Source organism: Schistocerca americana, chromosome 7 (assembly GCF_021461395.2).
Source record: "Schistocerca americana isolate TAMUIC-IGC-003095 chromosome 7, iqSchAmer2.1, whole genome shotgun sequence".
In the NCBI taxonomy this organism is placed as follows: domain Eukaryota; kingdom Metazoa; phylum Arthropoda; class Insecta; order Orthoptera; family Acrididae; genus Schistocerca; species Schistocerca americana.
This window is the reverse complement of record NC_060125.1, coordinates 134,973,926-134,992,923: the sequence shown is the minus strand read 5'-3', so window position 1 is coordinate 134,992,923 and position 18,998 is coordinate 134,973,926. Positions and strand designations below refer to the sequence as shown.

At 50.8% G+C, this 18,998-nt stretch overlaps 12 non-coding genes across 12 annotated transcripts; all 12 read left to right on the top strand.

Moving 5' to 3' along the window:
* Positions 1-608: 608 nt before the first annotated feature.
* Positions 609-692, top strand: Trnal-uaa. Its single transcript has one exon. It is a non-coding gene; the product is annotated as a tRNA-Leu (tRNA).
* Positions 693-2,253: 1,561 nt separating this feature from the next.
* On the top strand, positions 2,254-2,337 carry Trnal-uaa. Its single transcript has one exon. It is a non-coding gene; the product is annotated as a tRNA-Leu (tRNA).
* Positions 2,338-3,898: 1,561 nt separating this feature from the next.
* Trnal-uaa lies at positions 3,899-3,982 on the top strand. The gene has a single exon. It is a non-coding gene; the product is annotated as a tRNA-Leu (tRNA).
* A 1,561-nt stretch (positions 3,983-5,543) lies between these two features.
* Trnal-uaa lies at positions 5,544-5,627 on the top strand. The gene has a single exon. It is a non-coding gene; the product is annotated as a tRNA-Leu (tRNA).
* Positions 5,628-7,188: 1,561 nt separating this feature from the next.
* Trnal-uaa lies at positions 7,189-7,272 on the top strand. Its single transcript has one exon. It is a non-coding gene; the product is annotated as a tRNA-Leu (tRNA).
* A 1,561-nt stretch (positions 7,273-8,833) lies between these two features.
* Trnal-uaa lies at positions 8,834-8,917 on the top strand. The gene has a single exon. It is a non-coding gene; the product is annotated as a tRNA-Leu (tRNA).
* Positions 8,918-10,478: 1,561 nt separating this feature from the next.
* On the top strand, positions 10,479-10,562 carry Trnal-uaa. The gene has a single exon. It is a non-coding gene; the product is annotated as a tRNA-Leu (tRNA).
* Positions 10,563-12,123: 1,561 nt separating this feature from the next.
* Positions 12,124-12,207, top strand: Trnal-uaa. The gene has a single exon. It is a non-coding gene; the product is annotated as a tRNA-Leu (tRNA).
* Positions 12,208-13,768: 1,561 nt separating this feature from the next.
* On the top strand, positions 13,769-13,852 carry Trnal-uaa. Its single transcript has one exon. It is a non-coding gene; the product is annotated as a tRNA-Leu (tRNA).
* Positions 13,853-15,413: 1,561 nt separating this feature from the next.
* On the top strand, positions 15,414-15,497 carry Trnal-uaa. Its single transcript has one exon. It is a non-coding gene; the product is annotated as a tRNA-Leu (tRNA).
* Positions 15,498-17,058: 1,561 nt separating this feature from the next.
* Positions 17,059-17,142, top strand: Trnal-uaa. Its single transcript has one exon. It is a non-coding gene; the product is annotated as a tRNA-Leu (tRNA).
* A 1,571-nt stretch (positions 17,143-18,713) lies between these two features.
* Trnal-uaa lies at positions 18,714-18,797 on the top strand. Its single transcript has one exon. It is a non-coding gene; the product is annotated as a tRNA-Leu (tRNA).
* Positions 18,798-18,998: the final 201 nt, after the last annotated feature.

Genomic DNA, 18,998 nt, shown 5'->3' with positions numbered 1-18,998 from the left:
CTCAACGCCGAGTGCGACGCGAGCACCACTGAACCCGATTTCCTGGTGCTGCTAGGGCGACATACTGTAACTAGGCGCAGAACTGACTTTCTCTGATAAATTGGCCCTTTAATGCACATCAGGGCGAACACGAAATTTCTAATATGAAGTACTCACTGACGATCCAAAGACGTTTCAGTATGTATGCGTCGGTACCACCGGGGCAGAGCCTAAGTATTGTAAAGTGAAGGCCCACAGTTAGAGCCTCACATGAAGTATTTCATTGGCTTCCCACGAGTGCGTAAACCAAAGCGTGGCTGTTGCTAGGAAACGGTCTTATTCGCCGTTCGTTAATATCTAGTTTTCTTTGCATCAATGTGACAATGTTCCTATTACTAAATACAGTTTTGCTAGTTACAGTTCAAACTGGAAGCGACGGAAGAAAGCGGTCCAACTCGCCACATTGGTTCCCGAAAGCGAGGGTGCGTTTAGTACGCCACATCTGACATTGCGTCTTACATATTATTAAACTGACATAATTCCATTCTACCGAAAAAGGAAAGAGATTTCGGAGTGAGGTTCCTGAGATCTTGCTAGAGATGGAAGTCACTGGAGCGCTTGTCTCGCTCGTCAGATTGGCCGAGCGGTCTAAGGCGCCAGATTTAAGCTCTGGTTCCCGTAAGGGAGCGTGGGTTCGAACCCCACATCTGACAATGCATTTTAAACATTCTGAAACTAACATACTCCCTTCATCTTATAGAACAAGTAAATTACGCAGAAACACGCCGCGGAGATTTTACTAGAGACGACAGTGACAGCAGTGCAGGCGTCGCACGTCCGATAGCCCGAGCGGCCGAAAACAAATAGCGGAACATATTTTTCTCGTGCCGAGTTTCAGCTCTTCTCACGGACGTTTCTGTGGTCGTTGTGTTGTGGCTCAGGGCTATTCCATTTTCCTTCCCTAAAAGGCAACGCGAGAGACTGTCAGGCAAATCGCAAGTGATCTGTACACGGACTAAGACGTCCGCACGTCTGGCAACATTCTCGCCAACTTGTATGCCGTGCCAACGACACGGGTTCATGTCCGATTACCGAAATTAGGCAGCGTTGGCCGTGGCTAGTGCTCGGCTGGATGACGAACTAGGAAGTCCGCGTGTCTTGGTTTCTTCAGTTTTGCCTTTTTCCTTAGTTTTTGGTGCTGCTGTGCGGTAATGGTACGGTCCAGCACGCTGACCCCCTCTTGCTCTCGGTACGCAAAGGCGCGAACATGCGGCCACAGTCAAATGAACGGGTCCGTTGTGTGTTTGTCGATGTGGCCTCTCCCAGTCGTTTCTAGCGCATGTCCTCTACATATACGCCCATTTGCAAGCGTCAGCTTTCGCGTCAGCCGAGCAAAGTCGACACATGGGGACACACGATGCTGTGAATCGTAATCCGCACTAGCCTACGAGGGGAGAAGGGAAACCATTCGTACCGTTGAAAACACTCTCCTGAGTAAAGGAGACAACTTCCGTGCGATGTCCGCGCTTCGAACCCGGAGCAGCTACTTGGGAAGCAACCATGCTGACCGACACACCACCACCGCCTTCTGCTACGCGCTGCTTGCGCCGTGATGTGTCGCCTTCCCTCCTGGCGCCAGAGGCCGAAGGCGATAGCGCTGCAGGCGCTCAACGCCGAGTGCGACGCGAGCACCACTGAACCCGATTTCCTGGTGCTGCTAGGGCGACATACTGTAACTAGGCGCAGAACTGACTTTCTCTGATAAATTGGCCCTTTAATGCACATCAGGGCGAACACGAAATTTCTAATATGAAGTACTCACTGACGATCCAAAGACGTTTCAGTATGTATGTGTCGGTACCACCGGGGCAGAGCCTAAGTATTGTAAAGTGAAGGCCCACAGTTAGAGCCTCACATGAAGTATTTCATTGGCTTCCCACGAGTGCGTAAACCAAAGCGTGGCTGTTGCTAGGAAACGGTCTTATTCGCCGTTCGTTAATATCTAGTTTTCTTTGCATCAATGTGACAATGTTCCTATTACTAAATACAGTTTTGCTAGTTACAGTTCAAACTGGAAGCGACGGAAGAAAGCGGTCCAACTCGCCACATTGGTTCCCGAAAGCGAGGGTGCGTTTAGTACGCCACATCTGACATTGCGTCTTACATATTATTAAACTGACATAATTCCATTCTACCGAAAAAGGAAAGAGATTTCGGAGTGAGGTTCCTGAGATCTTGCTAGAGATGGAAGTCACTGGAGCGCTTGTCTCGCTCGTCAGATTGGCCGAGCGGTCTAAGGCGCCAGATTTAAGCTCTGGTTCCCGTAAGGGAGCGTGGGTTCGAACCCCACATCTGACAATGCATTTTAAACATTCTGAAACTAACATACTCCCTTCATCTTATAGAACAAGTAAATTACGCAGAAACACGCCGCGGAGATTTTACTAGAGACGACAGTGACAGCAGTGCAGGCGTCGCACGTCCGATAGCCCGAGCGGCCGAAAACAAATAGCGGAACATATTTTTCTCGTGCCGAGTTTCAGCTCTTCTCACGGACGTTTCTGTGGTCGTTGTGTTGTGGCTCAGGGCTATTCCATTTTCCTTCCCTAAAAGGCAACGCGAGAGACTGTCAGGCAAATCGCAAGTGATCTGTACACGGACTAAGACGTCCGCACGTCTGGCAACATTCTCGCCAACTTGTATGCCGTGCCAACGACACGGGTTCATGTCCGATTACCGAAATTAGGCAGCGTTGGCCGTGGCTAGTGCTCGGCTGGATGACGAACTAGGAAGTCCGCGTGTCTTGGTTTCTTCAGTTTTGCCTTTTTCCTTAGTTTTTGGTGCTGCTGTGCGGTAATGGTACGGTCCAGCACGCTGACCCCCTCTTGCTCTCGGTACGCAAAGGCGCGAACATGCGGCCACAGTCAAATGAACGGGTCCGTTGTGTGTTTGTCGATGTGGCCTCTCCCAGTCGTTTCTAGCGCATGTCCTCTACATATACGCCCATTTGCAAGCGTCAGCTTTCGCGTCAGCCGAGCAAAGTCGACACATGGGGACACACGATGCTGTGAATCGTAATCCGCACTAGCCTACGAGGGGAGAAGGGAAACCATTCGTACCGTTGAAAACACTCTCCTGAGTAAAGGAGACAACTTCCGTGCGATGTCCGCGCTTCGAACCCGGAGCAGCTACTTGGGAAGCAACCATGCTGACCGACACACCACCACCGCCTTCTGCTACGCGCTGCTTGCGCCGTGATGTGTCGCCTTCCCTCCTGGCGCCAGAGGCCGAAGGCGATAGCGCTGCAGGCGCTCAACGCCGAGTGCGACGCGAGCACCACTGAACCCGATTTCCTGGTGCTGCTAGGGCGACATACTGTAACTAGGCGCAGAACTGACTTTCTCTGATAAATTGGCCCTTTAATGCACATCAGGGCGAACACGAAATTTCTAATATGAAGTACTCACTGACGATCCAAAGACGTTTCAGTATGTATGCGTCGGTACCACCGGGGCAGAGCCTAAGTATTGTAAAGTGAAGGCCCACAGTTAGAGCCTCACATGAAGTATTTCATTGGCTTCCCACGAGTGCGTAAACCAAAGCGTGGCTGTTGCTAGGAAACGGTCTTATTCGCCGTTCGTTAATATCTAGTTTTCTTTGCATCAATGTGACAATGTTCCTATTACTAAATACAGTTTTGCTAGTTACAGTTCAAACTGGAAGCGACGGAAGAAAGCGGTCCAACTCGCCACATTGGTTCCCGAAAGCGAGGGTGCGTTTAGTACGCCACATCTGACATTGCGTCTTACATATTATTAAACTGACATAATTCCATTCTACCGAAAAAGGAAAGAGATTTCGGAGTGAGGTTCCTGAGATCTTGCTAGAGATGGAAGTCACTGGAGCGCTTGTCTCGCTCGTCAGATTGGCCGAGCGGTCTAAGGCGCCAGATTTAAGCTCTGGTTCCCGTAAGGGAGCGTGGGTTCGAACCCCACATCTGACAATGCATTTTAAACATTCTGAAACTAACATACTCCCTTCATCTTATAGAACAAGTAAATTACGCAGAAACACGCCGCGGAGATTTTACTAGAGACGACAGTGACAGCAGTGCAGGCGTCGCACGTCCGATAGCCCGAGCGGCCGAAAACAAATAGCGGAACATATTTTTCTCGTGCCGAGTTTCAGCTCTTCTCACGGACGTTTCTGTGGTCGTTGTGTTGTGGCTCAGGGCTATTCCATTTTCCTTCCCTAAAAGGCAACGCGAGAGACTGTCAGGCAAATCGCAAGTGATCTGTACACGGACTAAGACGTCCGCACGTCTGGCAACATTCTCGCCAACTTGTATGCCGTGCCAACGACACGGGTTCATGTCCGATTACCGAAATTAGGCAGCGTTGGCCGTGGCTAGTGCTCGGCTGGATGACGAACTAGGAAGTCCGCGTGTCTTGGTTTCTTCAGTTTTGCCTTTTTCCTTAGTTTTTGGTGCTGCTGTGCGGTAATGGTACGGTCCAGCACGCTGACCCCCTCTTGCTCTCGGTACGCAAAGGCGCGAACATGCGGCCACAGTCAAATGAACGGGTCCGTTGTGTGTTTGTCGATGTGGCCTCTCCCAGTCGTTTCTAGCGCATGTCCTCTACATATACGCCCATTTGCAAGCGTCAGCTTTCGCGTCAGCCGAGCAAAGTCGACACATGGGGACACACGATGCTGTGAATCGTAATCCGCACTAGCCTACGAGGGGAGAAGGGAAACCATTCGTACCGTTGAAAACACTCTCCTGAGTAAAGGAGACAACTTCCGTGCGATGTCCGCGCTTCGAACCCGGAGCAGCTACTTGGGAAGCAACCATGCTGACCGACACACCACCACCGCCTTCTGCTACGCGCTGCTTGCGCCGTGATGTGTCGCCTTCCCTCCTGGCGCCAGAGGCCGAAGGCGATAGCGCTGCAGGCGCTCAACGCCGAGTGCGACGCGAGCACCACTGAACCCGATTTCCTGGTGCTGCTAGGGCGACATACTGTAACTAGGCGCAGAACTGACTTTCTCTGATAAATTGGCCCTTTAATGCACATCAGGGCGAACACGAAATTTCTAATATGAAGTACTCACTGACGATCCAAAGACGTTTCAGTATGTATGCGTCGGTACCACCGGGGCAGAGCCTAAGTATTGTAAAGTGAAGGCCCACAGTTAGAGCCTCACATGAAGTATTTCATTGGCTTCCCACGAGTGCGTAAACCAAAGCGTGGCTGTTGCTAGGAAACGGTCTTATTCGCCGTTCGTTAATATCTAGTTTTCTTTGCATCAATGTGACAATGTTCCTATTACTAAATACAGTTTTGCTAGTTACAGTTCAAACTGGAAGCGACGGAAGAAAGCGGTCCAACTCGCCACATTGGTTCCCGAAAGCGAGGGTGCGTTTAGTACGCCACATCTGACATTGCGTCTTACATATTATTAAACTGACATAATTCCATTCTACCGAAAAAGGAAAGAGATTTCGGAGTGAGGTTCCTGAGATCTTGCTAGAGATGGAAGTCACTGGAGCGCTTGTCTCGCTCGTCAGATTGGCCGAGCGGTCTAAGGCGCCAGATTTAAGCTCTGGTTCCCGTAAGGGAGCGTGGGTTCGAACCCCACATCTGACAATGCATTTTAAACATTCTGAAACTAACATACTCCCTTCATCTTATAGAACAAGTAAATTACGCAGAAACACGCCGCGGAGATTTTACTAGAGACGACAGTGACAGCAGTGCAGGCGTCGCACGTCCGATAGCCCGAGCGGCCGAAAACAAATAGCGGAACATATTTTTCTCGTGCCGAGTTTCAGCTCTTCTCACGGACGTTTCTGTGGTCGTTGTGTTGTGGCTCAGGGCTATTCCATTTTCCTTCCCTAAAAGGCAACGCGAGAGACTGTCAGGCAAATCGCAAGTGATCTGTACACGGACTAAGACGTCCGCACGTCTGGCAACATTCTCGCCAACTTGTATGCCGTGCCAACGACACGGGTTCATGTCCGATTACCGAAATTAGGCAGCGTTGGCCGTGGCTAGTGCTCGGCTGGATGACGAACTAGGAAGTCCGCGTGTCTTGGTTTCTTCAGTTTTGCCTTTTTCCTTAGTTTTTGGTGCTGCTGTGCGGTAATGGTACGGTCCAGCACGCTGACCCCCTCTTGCTCTCGGTACGCAAAGGCGCGAACATGCGGCCACAGTCAAATGAACGGGTCCGTTGTGTGTTTGTCGATGTGGCCTCTCCCAGTCGTTTCTAGCGCATGTCCTCTACATATACGCCCATTTGCAAGCGTCAGCTTTCGCGTCAGCCGAGCAAAGTCGACACATGGGGACACACGATGCTGTGAATCGTAATCCGCACTAGCCTACGAGGGGAGAAGGGAAACCATTCGTACCGTTGAAAACACTCTCCTGAGTAAAGGAGACAACTTCCGTGCGATGTCCGCGCTTCGAACCCGGAGCAGCTACTTGGGAAGCAACCATGCTGACCGACACACCACCACCGCCTTCTGCTACGCGCTGCTTGCGCCGTGATGTGTCGCCTTCCCTCCTGGCGCCAGAGGCCGAAGGCGATAGCGCTGCAGGCGCTCAACGCCGAGTGCGACGCGAGCACCACTGAACCCGATTTCCTGGTGCTGCTAGGGCGACATACTGTAACTAGGCGCAGAACTGACTTTCTCTGATAAATTGGCCCTTTAATGCACATCAGGGCGAACACGAAATTTCTAATATGAAGTACTCACTGACGATCCAAAGACGTTTCAGTATGTATGCGTCGGTACCACCGGGGCAGAGCCTAAGTATTGTAAAGTGAAGGCCCACAGTTAGAGCCTCACATGAAGTATTTCATTGGCTTCCCACGAGTGCGTAAACCAAAGCGTGGCTGTTGCTAGGAAACGGTCTTATTCGCCGTTCGTTAATATCTAGTTTTCTTTGCATCAATGTGACAATGTTCCTATTACTAAATACAGTTTTGCTAGTTACAGTTCAAACTGGAAGCGACGGAAGAAAGCGGTCCAACTCGCCACATTGGTTCCCGAAAGCGAGGGTGCGTTTAGTACGCCACATCTGACATTGCGTCTTACATATTATTAAACTGACATAATTCCATTCTACCGAAAAAGGAAAGAGATTTCGGAGTGAGGTTCCTGAGATCTTGCTAGAGATGGAAGTCACTGGAGCGCTTGTCTCGCTCGTCAGATTGGCCGAGCGGTCTAAGGCGCCAGATTTAAGCTCTGGTTCCCGTAAGGGAGCGTGGGTTCGAACCCCACATCTGACAATGCATTTTAAACATTCTGAAACTAACATACTCCCTTCATCTTATAGAACAAGTAAATTACGCAGAAACACGCCGCGGAGATTTTACTAGAGACGACAGTGACAGCAGTGCAGGCGTCGCACGTCCGATAGCCCGAGCGGCCGAAAACAAATAGCGGAACATATTTTTCTCGTGCCGAGTTTCAGCTCTTCTCACGGACGTTTCTGTGGTCGTTGTGTTGTGGCTCAGGGCTATTCCATTTTCCTTCCCTAAAAGGCAACGCGAGAGACTGTCAGGCAAATCGCAAGTGATCTGTACACGGACTAAGACGTCCGCACGTCTGGCAACATTCTCGCCAACTTGTATGCCGTGCCAACGACACGGGTTCATGTCCGATTACCGAAATTAGGCAGCGTTGGCCGTGGCTAGTGCTCGGCTGGATGACGAACTAGGAAGTCCGCGTGTCTTGGTTTCTTCAGTTTTGCCTTTTTCCTTAGTTTTTGGTGCTGCTGTGCGGTAATGGTACGGTCCAGCACGCTGACCCCCTCTTGCTCTCGGTACGCAAAGGCGCGAACATGCGGCCACAGTCAAATGAACGGGTCCGTTGTGTGTTTGTCGATGTGGCCTCTCCCAGTCGTTTCTAGCGCATGTCCTCTACATATACGCCCATTTGCAAGCGTCAGCTTTCGCGTCAGCCGAGCAAAGTCGACACATGGGGACACACGATGCTGTGAATCGTAATCCGCACTAGCCTACGAGGGGAGAAGGGAAACCATTCGTACCGTTGAAAACACTCTCCTGAGTAAAGGAGACAACTTCCGTGCGATGTCCGCGCTTCGAACCCGGAGCAGCTACTTGGGAAGCAACCATGCTGACCGACACACCACCACCGCCTTCTGCTACGCGCTGCTTGCGCCGTGATGTGTCGCCTTCCCTCCTGGCGCCAGAGGCCGAAGGCGATAGCGCTGCAGGCGCTCAACGCCGAGTGCGACGCGAGCACCACTGAACCCGATTTCCTGGTGCTGCTAGGGCGACATACTGTAACTAGGCGCAGAACTGACTTTCTCTGATAAATTGGCCCTTTAATGCACATCAGGGCGAACACGAAATTTCTAATATGAAGTACTCACTGACGATCCAAAGACGTTTCAGTATGTATGCGTCGGTACCACCGGGGCAGAGCCTAAGTATTGTAAAGTGAAGGCCCACAGTTAGAGCCTCACATGAAGTATTTCATTGGCTTCCCACGAGTGCGTAAACCAAAGCGTGGCTGTTGCTAGGAAACGGTCTTATTCGCCGTTCGTTAATATCTAGTTTTCTTTGCATCAATGTGACAATGTTCCTATTACTAAATACAGTTTTGCTAGTTACAGTTCAAACTGGAAGCGACGGAAGAAAGCGGTCCAACTCGCCACATTGGTTCCCGAAAGCGAGGGTGCGTTTAGTACGCCACATCTGACATTGCGTCTTACATATTATTAAACTGACATAATTCCATTCTACCGAAAAAGGAAAGAGATTTCGGAGTGAGGTTCCTGAGATCTTGCTAGAGATGGAAGTCACTGGAGCGCTTGTCTCGCTCGTCAGATTGGCCGAGCGGTCTAAGGCGCCAGATTTAAGCTCTGGTTCCCGTAAGGGAGCGTGGGTTCGAACCCCACATCTGACAATGCATTTTAAACATTCTGAAACTAACATACTCCCTTCATCTTATAGAACAAGTAAATTACGCAGAAACACGCCGCGGAGATTTTACTAGAGACGACAGTGACAGCAGTGCAGGCGTCGCACGTCCGATAGCCCGAGCGGCCGAAAACAAATAGCGGAACATATTTTTCTCGTGCCGAGTTTCAGCTCTTCTCACGGACGTTTCTGTGGTCGTTGTGTTGTGGCTCAGGGCTATTCCATTTTCCTTCCCTAAAAGGCAACGCGAGAGACTGTCAGGCAAATCGCAAGTGATCTGTACACGGACTAAGACGTCCGCACGTCTGGCAACATTCTCGCCAACTTGTATGCCGTGCCAACGACACGGGTTCATGTCCGATTACCGAAATTAGGCAGCGTTGGCCGTGGCTAGTGCTCGGCTGGATGACGAACTAGGAAGTCCGCGTGTCTTGGTTTCTTCAGTTTTGCCTTTTTCCTTAGTTTTTGGTGCTGCTGTGCGGTAATGGTACGGTCCAGCACGCTGACCCCCTCTTGCTCTCGGTACGCAAAGGCGCGAACATGCGGCCACAGTCAAATGAACGGGTCCGTTGTGTGTTTGTCGATGTGGCCTCTCCCAGTCGTTTCTAGCGCATGTCCTCTACATATACGCCCATTTGCAAGCGTCAGCTTTCGCGTCAGCCGAGCAAAGTCGACACATGGGGACACACGATGCTGTGAATCGTAATCCGCACTAGCCTACGAGGGGAGAAGGGAAACCATTCGTACCGTTGAAAACACTCTCCTGAGTAAAGGAGACAACTTCCGTGCGATGTCCGCGCTTCGAACCCGGAGCAGCTACTTGGGAAGCAACCATGCTGACCGACACACCACCACCGCCTTCTGCTACGCGCTGCTTGCGCCGTGATGTGTCGCCTTCCCTCCTGGCGCCAGAGGCCGAAGGCGATAGCGCTGCAGGCGCTCAACGCCGAGTGCGACGCGAGCACCACTGAACCCGATTTCCTGGTGCTGCTAGGGCGACATACTGTAACTAGGCGCAGAACTGACTTTCTCTGATAAATTGGCCCTTTAATGCACATCAGGGCGAACACGAAATTTCTAATATGAAGTACTCACTGACGATCCAAAGACGTTTCAGTATGTATGCGTCGGTACCACCGGGGCAGAGCCTAAGTATTGTAAAGTGAAGGCCCACAGTTAGAGCCTCACATGAAGTATTTCATTGGCTTCCCACGAGTGCGTAAACCAAAGCGTGGCTGTTGCTAGGAAACGGTCTTATTCGCCGTTCGTTAATATCTAGTTTTCTTTGCATCAATGTGACAATGTTCCTATTACTAAATACAGTTTTGCTAGTTACAGTTCAAACTGGAAGCGACGGAAGAAAGCGGTCCAACTCGCCACATTGGTTCCCGAAAGCGAGGGTGCGTTTAGTACGCCACATCTGACATTGCGTCTTACATATTATTAAACTGACATAATTCCATTCTACCGAAAAAGGAAAGAGATTTCGGAGTGAGGTTCCTGAGATCTTGCTAGAGATGGAAGTCACTGGAGCGCTTGTCTCGCTCGTCAGATTGGCCGAGCGGTCTAAGGCGCCAGATTTAAGCTCTGGTTCCCGTAAGGGAGCGTGGGTTCGAACCCCACATCTGACAATGCATTTTAAACATTCTGAAACTAACATACTCCCTTCATCTTATAGAACAAGTAAATTACGCAGAAACACGCCGCGGAGATTTTACTAGAGACGACAGTGACAGCAGTGCAGGCGTCGCACGTCCGATAGCCCGAGCGGCCGAAAACAAATAGCGGAACATATTTTTCTCGTGCCGAGTTTCAGCTCTTCTCACGGACGTTTCTGTGGTCGTTGTGTTGTGGCTCAGGGCTATTCCATTTTCCTTCCCTAAAAGGCAACGCGAGAGACTGTCAGGCAAATCGCAAGTGATCTGTACACGGACTAAGACGTCCGCACGTCTGGCAACATTCTCGCCAACTTGTATGCCGTGCCAACGACACGGGTTCATGTCCGATTACCGAAATTAGGCAGCGTTGGCCGTGGCTAGTGCTCGGCTGGATGACGAACTAGGAAGTCCGCGTGTCTTGGTTTCTTCAGTTTTGCCTTTTTCCTTAGTTTTTGGTGCTGCTGTGCGGTAATGGTACGGTCCAGCACGCTGACCCCCTCTTGCTCTCGGTACGCAAAGGCGCGAACATGCGGCCACAGTCAAATGAACGGGTCCGTTGTGTGTTTGTCGATGTGGCCTCTCCCAGTCGTTTCTAGCGCATGTCCTCTACATATACGCCCATTTGCAAGCGTCAGCTTTCGCGTCAGCCGAGCAAAGTCGACACATGGGGACACACGATGCTGTGAATCGTAATCCGCACTAGCCTACGAGGGGAGAAGGGAAACCATTCGTACCGTTGAAAACACTCTCCTGAGTAAAGGAGACAACTTCCGTGCGATGTCCGCGCTTCGAACCCGGAGCAGCTACTTGGGAAGCAACCATGCTGACCGACACACCACCACCGCCTTCTGCTACGCGCTGCTTGCGCCGTGATGTGTCGCCTTCCCTCCTGGCGCCAGAGGCCGAAGGCGATAGCGCTGCAGGCGCTCAACGCCGAGTGCGACGCGAGCACCACTGAACCCGATTTCCTGGTGCTGCTAGGGCGACATACTGTAACTAGGCGCAGAACTGACTTTCTCTGATAAATTGGCCCTTTAATGCACATCAGGGCGAACACGAAATTTCTAATATGAAGTACTCACTGACGATCCAAAGACGTTTCAGTATGTATGCGTCGGTACCACAGGGGCAGAGCCTAAGTATTGTAAAGTGAAGGCCCACAGTTAGAGCCTCACATGAAGTATTTCATTGGCTTCCCACGAGTGCGTAAACCAAAGCGTGGCTGTTGCTAGGAAACGGTCTTATTCGCCGTTCGTTAATATCTAGTTTTCTTTGCATCAATGTGACAATGTTCCTATTACTAAATACAGTTTTGCTAGTTACAGTTCAAACTGGAAGCGACGGAAGAAAGCGGTCCAACTCGCCACATTGGTTCCCGAAAGCGAGGGTGCGTTTAGTACGCCACATCTGACATTGCGTCTTACATATTATTAAACTGACATAATTCCATTCTACCGAAAAAGGAAAGAGATTTCGGAGTGAGGTTCCTGAGATCTTGCTAGAGATGGAAGTCACTGGAGCGCTTGTCTCGCTCGTCAGATTGGCCGAGCGGTCTAAGGCGCCAGATTTAAGCTCTGGTTCCCGTAAGGGAGCGTGGGTTCGAACCCCACATCTGACAATGCATTTTAAACATTCTGAAACTAACATACTCCCTTCATCTTATAGAACAAGTAAATTACGCAGAAACACGCCGCGGAGATTTTACTAGAGACGACAGTGACAGCAGTGCAGGCGTCGCACGTCCGATAGCCCGAGCGGCCGAAAACAAATAGCGGAACATATTTTTCTCGTGCCGAGTTTCAGCTCTTCTCACGGACGTTTCTGTGGTCGTTGTGTTGTGGCTCAGGGCTATTCCATTTTCCTTCCCTAAAAGGCAACGCGAGAGACTGTCAGGCAAATCGCAAGTGATCTGTACACGGACTAAGACGTCCGCACGTCTGGCAACATTCTCGCCAACTTGTATGCCGTGCCAACGACACGGGTTCATGTCCGATTACCGAAATTAGGCAGCGTTGGCCGTGGCTAGTGCTCGGCTGGATGACGAACTAGGAAGTCCGCGTGTCTTGGTTTCTTCAGTTTTGCCTTTTTCCTTAGTTTTTGGTGCTGCTGTGCGGTAATGGTACGGTCCAGCACGCTGACCCCCTCTTGCTCTCGGTACGCAAAGGCGCGAACATGCGGCCACAGTCAAATGAACGGGTCCGTTGTGTGTTTGTCGATGTGGCCTCTCCCAGTCGTTTCTAGCGCATGTCCTCTACATATACGCCCATTTGCAAGCGTCAGCTTTCGCGTCAGCCGAGCAAAGTCGACACATGGGGACACACGATGCTGTGAATCGTAATCCGCACTAGCCTACGAGGGGAGAAGGGAAACCATTCGTACCGTTGAAAACACTCTCCTGAGTAAAGGAGACAACTTCCGTGCGATGTCCGCGCTTCGAACCCGGAGCAGCTACTTGGGAAGCAACCATGCTGACCGACACACCACCACCGCCTTCTGCTACGCGCTGCTTGCGCCGTGATGTGTCGCCTTCCCTCCTGGCGCCAGAGGCCGAAGGCGATAGCGCTGCAGGCGCTCAACGCCGAGTGCGACGCGAGCACCACTGAACCCGATTTCCTGGTGCTGCTAGGGCGACATACTGTAACTAGGCGCAGAACTGACTTTCTCTGATAAATTGGCCCTTTAATGCACATCAGGGCGAACACGAAATTTCTAATATGAAGTACTCACTGACGATCCAAAGACGTTTCAGTATGTATGCGTCGGTACCACCGGGGCAGAGCCTAAGTATTGTAAAGTGAAGGCCCACAGTTAGAGCCTCACATGAAGTATTTCATTGGCTTCCCACGAGTGCGTAAACCAAAGCGTGGCTGTTGCTAGGAAACGGTCTTATTCGCCGTTCGTTAATATCTAGTTTTCTTTGCATCAATGTGACAATGTTCCTATTACTAAATACAGTTTTGCTAGTTACAGTTCAAACTGGAAGCGACGGAAGAAAGCGGTCCAACTCGCCACATTGGTTCCCGAAAGCGAGGGTGCGTTTAGTACGCCACATCTGACATTGCGTCTTACATATTATTAAACTGACATAATTCCATTCTACCGAAAAAGGAAAGAGATTTCGGAGTGAGGTTCCTGAGATCTTGCTAGAGATGGAAGTCACTGGAGCGCTTGTCTCGCTCGTCAGATTGGCCGAGCGGTCTAAGGCGCCAGATTTAAGCTCTGGTTCCCGTAAGGGAGCGTGGGTTCGAACCCCACATCTGACAATGCATTTTAAACATTCTGAAACTAACATACTCCCTCCATCTTATAGAACAAGTAAATTACGCAGAAACACGCCGCGGAGATTTTACTAGAGACGACAGTGACAGCAGTGCAGGCGTCGCACGTCCGATAGCCCGAGCGGCCGAAAACAAATAGCGGAACATATTTTTCTCGTGCCGAGTTTCAGCTCTTCTCACGGACGTTTCTGTGGTCGTTGTGTTGTGGCTCAGGGCTATTCCATTTTCCTTCCCTAAAAGGCAACGCGAGAGACTGTCAGGCAAATCGCAAGTGATCTGTACACGGACTAAGACGTCCGCACGTCTGGCAACATTCTCGCCAACTTGTATGCCGTGCCAACGACACGGGTTCATGTCCGATTACCGAAATTAGGCAGCGTTGGCCGTGGCTAGTGCTCGGCTGGATGACGAACTAGGAAGTCCGCGTGTCTTGGTTTCTTCAGTTTTGCCTTTTTCCTTAGTTTTTGGTGCTGCTGTGCGGTAATGGTACGGTCCAGCACGCTGACCCCCTCTTGCTCTCGGTACGCAAAGGCGCGAACATGCGGCCACAGTCAAATGAACGGGTCCGTTGTGTGTTTGTCGATGTGGCCTCTCCCAGTCGTTTCTAGCGCATGTCCTCTACATATACGCCCATTTGCAAGCGTCAGCTTTCGCGTCAGCCGAGCAAAGTCGACACATGGGGACACACGATGCTGTGAATCGTAATCCGCACTAGCCTACGAGGGGAGAAGGGAAACCATTCGTACCGTTGAAAACACTCTCCTGAGTAAAGGAGACAACTTCCGTGCGATGTCCGCGCTTCGAACCCGGAGCAGCTACTTGGGAAGCAACCATGCTGACCGACACACCACCACCGCCTTCTGCTACGCGCTGCTTGCGCCGTGATGTGTCGCCTTCCCTCCTGGCGCCAGAGGCCGAAGGCGATAGCGCTGCAGGCGCTCAACGCCGAGTGCGACGCGAGCACCACTGAACCCGATTTCCTGGTGCTGCTAGGGCGACATACTGTAACTAGGCGCAGAACTGACTTTCTCTGATAAATTGGCCCTTTAATGCACATCAGGGCGAACACGAAATTTCTAATATGAAGTACTCACTGACGATCCAAAGACGTTTCAGTATGTATGCGTCGGTACCACCGGGGCAGAGCCTAAGTATTGTAAAGTGAAGGCCCACAGTTAGAGCCTCACATGAAGTATTTCATTGGCTTCCCACGAGTGCGTAAACCAAAGCGTGGCTGTTGCTAGGAAACGGTCTTATTCGCCGTTCGTTAATATCTAGTTTTCTTTGCATCAATGTGACAATGTTCCTATTACTAAATACAGTTTTGCTAGTTACAGTTCAAACTGGAAGCGACGGAAGAAAGCGGTCCAACTCGCCACATTGGTTCCCGAAAGCGAGGGTGCGTTTAGTACGCCACATCTGACATTGCGTCTTACATATTATTAAACTGACATAATTCCATTCTACCGAAAAAGGAAAGAGATTTCGGAGTGAGGTTCCTGAGATCTTGCTAGAGATGGAAGTCACTGGAGCGCTTGTCTCGCTCGTCAGATTGGCCGAGCGGTCTAAGGCGCCAGATTTAAGCTCTGGTTCCCGTAAGGGAGCGTGGGTTCGAACCCCACATCTGACAATGCATTTTAAACATTCTGAAACTAACATACTCCCTTCATCTTATAGAACAAGTAAATTACGCAGAAACACGCCGCGGAGATTTTACTAGAGACGACAGTGACAGCAGTGCAGGCGTCGCACGTCCGATAGCCCGAGCGGCCGAAAACAAATAGCGGAACATATTTTTCTCGTGCCGAGTTTCAGCTCTTCTCACGGACGTTTCTGTGGTCGTTGTGTTGTGGCTCAGGGCTATTCCATTTTCCTTCCCTAAAAGGCAACGCGAGAGACTGTCAGGCAAATCGCAAGTGATCTGTACACGGACTAAGACGTCCGCACGTCTGGCAACATTCTCGCCAACTTGTATGCCGTGCCAACGACACGGGTTCATGTCCGATTACCGAAATTAGGCAGCGTTGGCCGTGGCTAGTGCTCGGCTGGATGACGAACTAGGAAGTCCGCGTGTCTTGGTTTCTTCAGTTTTGCCTTTTTCCTTAGTTTTTGGTGCTGCTGTGCGGTAATGGTACGGTCCAGCACGCTGACCCCCTCTTGCTCTCGGTACGCAAAGGCGCGAACATGCGGCCACAGTCAAATGAACGGGTCCGTTGTGTGTTTGTCGATGTGGCCTCTCCCAGTCGTTTCTAGCGCATGTCCTCTACATATACGCCCATTTGCAAGCGTCAGCTTTCGCGTCAGCCGAGCAAAGTCGACACATGGGGACACACGATGCTGTGAATCGTAATCCGCACTAGCCTACGAGGGGAGAAGGGAAACCATTCGTACCGTTGAAAACACTCTCCTGAGTAAAGGAGACAACTTCCGTGCGATGTCCGCGCTTCGAACCCGGAGCAGCTACTTGGGAAGCAACCATGCTGACCGACACACCACCACCGCCTTCTGCTACGCGCTGCTTGCGCCGTGATGTGTCGCCTTCCCTCCTGGCGCCAGAGGCCGAAGGCGATAGCGCTGCAGGCGCTCAACGCCGAGTGCGACGCGAGCACCACTGAACCCGATTTCCTGGTGCTGCTAGGGCGACATACTGTAACTAGGCGCAGAACTGACTTTCTCTGATAAATTGGCCCTTTAATGCACATCAGGGCGAACACGAAATTTCTAATATGAAGTACTCACTGACGATCCAAAGACGTTTCAGTATGTATGTGTCGGTACCACCGGGGCAGAGCCTAAGTATTGTAAAGTGAAGGCCCACAGTTAGAGCCTCACATGAAGTATTTCATTGGCTTCCCACGAGTGCGTAAACCAAAGCGTGGCTGTTGCTAGGAAACGGTCTTATTCGCCGTTCGTTAATATCTAGTTTTCTTTGCATCAATGTGACAATGTTCCTATTACTAAATACAGTTTTGCTAGTTACAGTTCAAACTGGAAGCGACGGAAGAAAGCGGTCCAACTCGCCACATTGGTTCCCGAAAGCGAGGGTGCGTTTAGTACGCCACATCTGACATTGCGTCTTACATATTATTAAACTGACATAATTCCATTCTACCGAAAAAGGAAAGAGATTTCGGAGTGAGGTTCCTGAGATCTTGCTAGAGATGGAAGTCACTGGAGCGCTTGTCTCGCTCGTCAGATTGGCCGAGCGGTCTAAGGCGCCAGATTTAAGCTCTGGTTCCCGTAAGGGAGCGTGGGTTCGAACCCCACATCTGACAATGCATTTTAAACATTCTGAAACTAACATACTCCCTTCATCTTATAGAACAAGTAAATTACGCAGAAACACGCCGCGGAGATTTTACTAGAGACGACAGTGACAGCAGTGCAGGCGTCGCACGTCCGATAGCCCGAGCGGCCGAAAACAAATAGCGGAACATATTTTTCTCGTGCCGAGTTTCAGCTCTTCTCACGGACGTTTCTGTGGTCGTTGTGTTGTGGCTCAGGGCTATTCCATTTTCCTTCCCTAAAAGGCAACGCGAGAGACTGTCAGGCAAATCGCAAGTGATCTGTACACGGACTAAGACGTCCGCACGTCTGGCAACATTCTCGCCAACTTGTATGCCGTGCCAACGACACGGGTTCATGTCCGATTACCGAAATTAGGCAGCGTTGGCCGTGGCTAGTGCTCGGCTGGATGACGAACTAGGAAGTCCGCGTGTCTTGGTTTCTTCAGTTTTGCCTTTTTCCTTAGTTTTTGGTGCTGCTGTGCGGTAATGGTACGGTCCAGCACGCTGACCCCCTCTTGCTCTCGGTACGCAAAGGCGCGAACATGCGGCCACAGTCAAATGAACGGGTCCGTTGTGTGTTTGTCGATGTGGCCTCTCCCAGTCGTTTCTAGCGCATGTCCTCTACATATACGCCCATTTGCAAGCGTCAGCTTTCGCGTCAGCCGAGCAAAGTCGAGACAAGTCGACACATGGGGACACACGATGCTGTGAATCGTAATCCGCACTAGCCTACGAGGGGAGAAGGGAAACCATTCGTACCGTTGAAAACACTCTCCTGAGTAAAGGAGACAACTTCCGTGCGATGTCCGCGCTTCGAACCCGGAGCAGCTACTTGGGAAGCAACCATGCTGACCGACACACCACCACCGCCTTCTGCTACGCGCTGCTTGCGCCGTGATGTGTCGCCTTCCCTCCTGGCGCCAGAGGCCGAAGGCGATAGCGCTGCAGGCGCTCAACGCCGAGTGCGACGCGAGCACCACTGAACCCGATTTCCTGGTGCTGCTAGGGCGACATACTGTAACTAGGCGCAGAACTGACTTTCTCTGATAAATTGGCCCTTTAATGCACATCAGGGCGAACACGAAATTTCTAATATGAAGTACTCACTGACGATCCAAAGACGTTTCAGTATGTATGCGTCGGTACCACCGGGGCAGAGCCTAAGTATTGTAAAGTGAAGGCCCACAGTTAGAGCCTCACATGAAGTATTTCATTGGCTTCCCACGAGTGCGTAAACCAAAGCGTGGCTGTTGCTAGGAAACGGTCTTATTCGCCGTTCGTTAATATCTAGTTTTCTTTGCATCAATGTGACAATGTTCCTATTACTAAATACAGTTTTGCTAGTTACAGTTCAAACTGGAAGCGACGGAAGAAAGCGGTCCAACTCGCCACATTGGTTCCCGAAAGCGAGGGTGCGTTTAGTACGCCACATCTGACATTGCGTCTTACATATTATTAAACTGACATAATTCCATTCTACCGAAAAAGGAAAGAGATTTCGGAGTGAGGTTCCTGAGATCTTGCTAGAGATGGAAGTCACTGGAGCGCTTGTCTCGCTCGTCAGATTGGCCGAGCGGTCTAAGGCGCCAGATTTAAGCTCTGGTTCCCGTAAGGGAGCGTGGGTTCGAACCCCACATCTGACAATGCATTTTAAACATTCTGAAACTAACATACTCCCTTCATCTTATAGAACAAGTAAATTACGCAGAAACACGCCGCGGAGATTTTACTAGAGACGACAGTGACAGCAGTGCAGGCGTCGCACGTCCGATAGCCCGAGCGGCCGAAAACAAATAGCGGAACATATTTTTCTCGTGCCGAGTTTCAGCTCTTCTCACGGACGT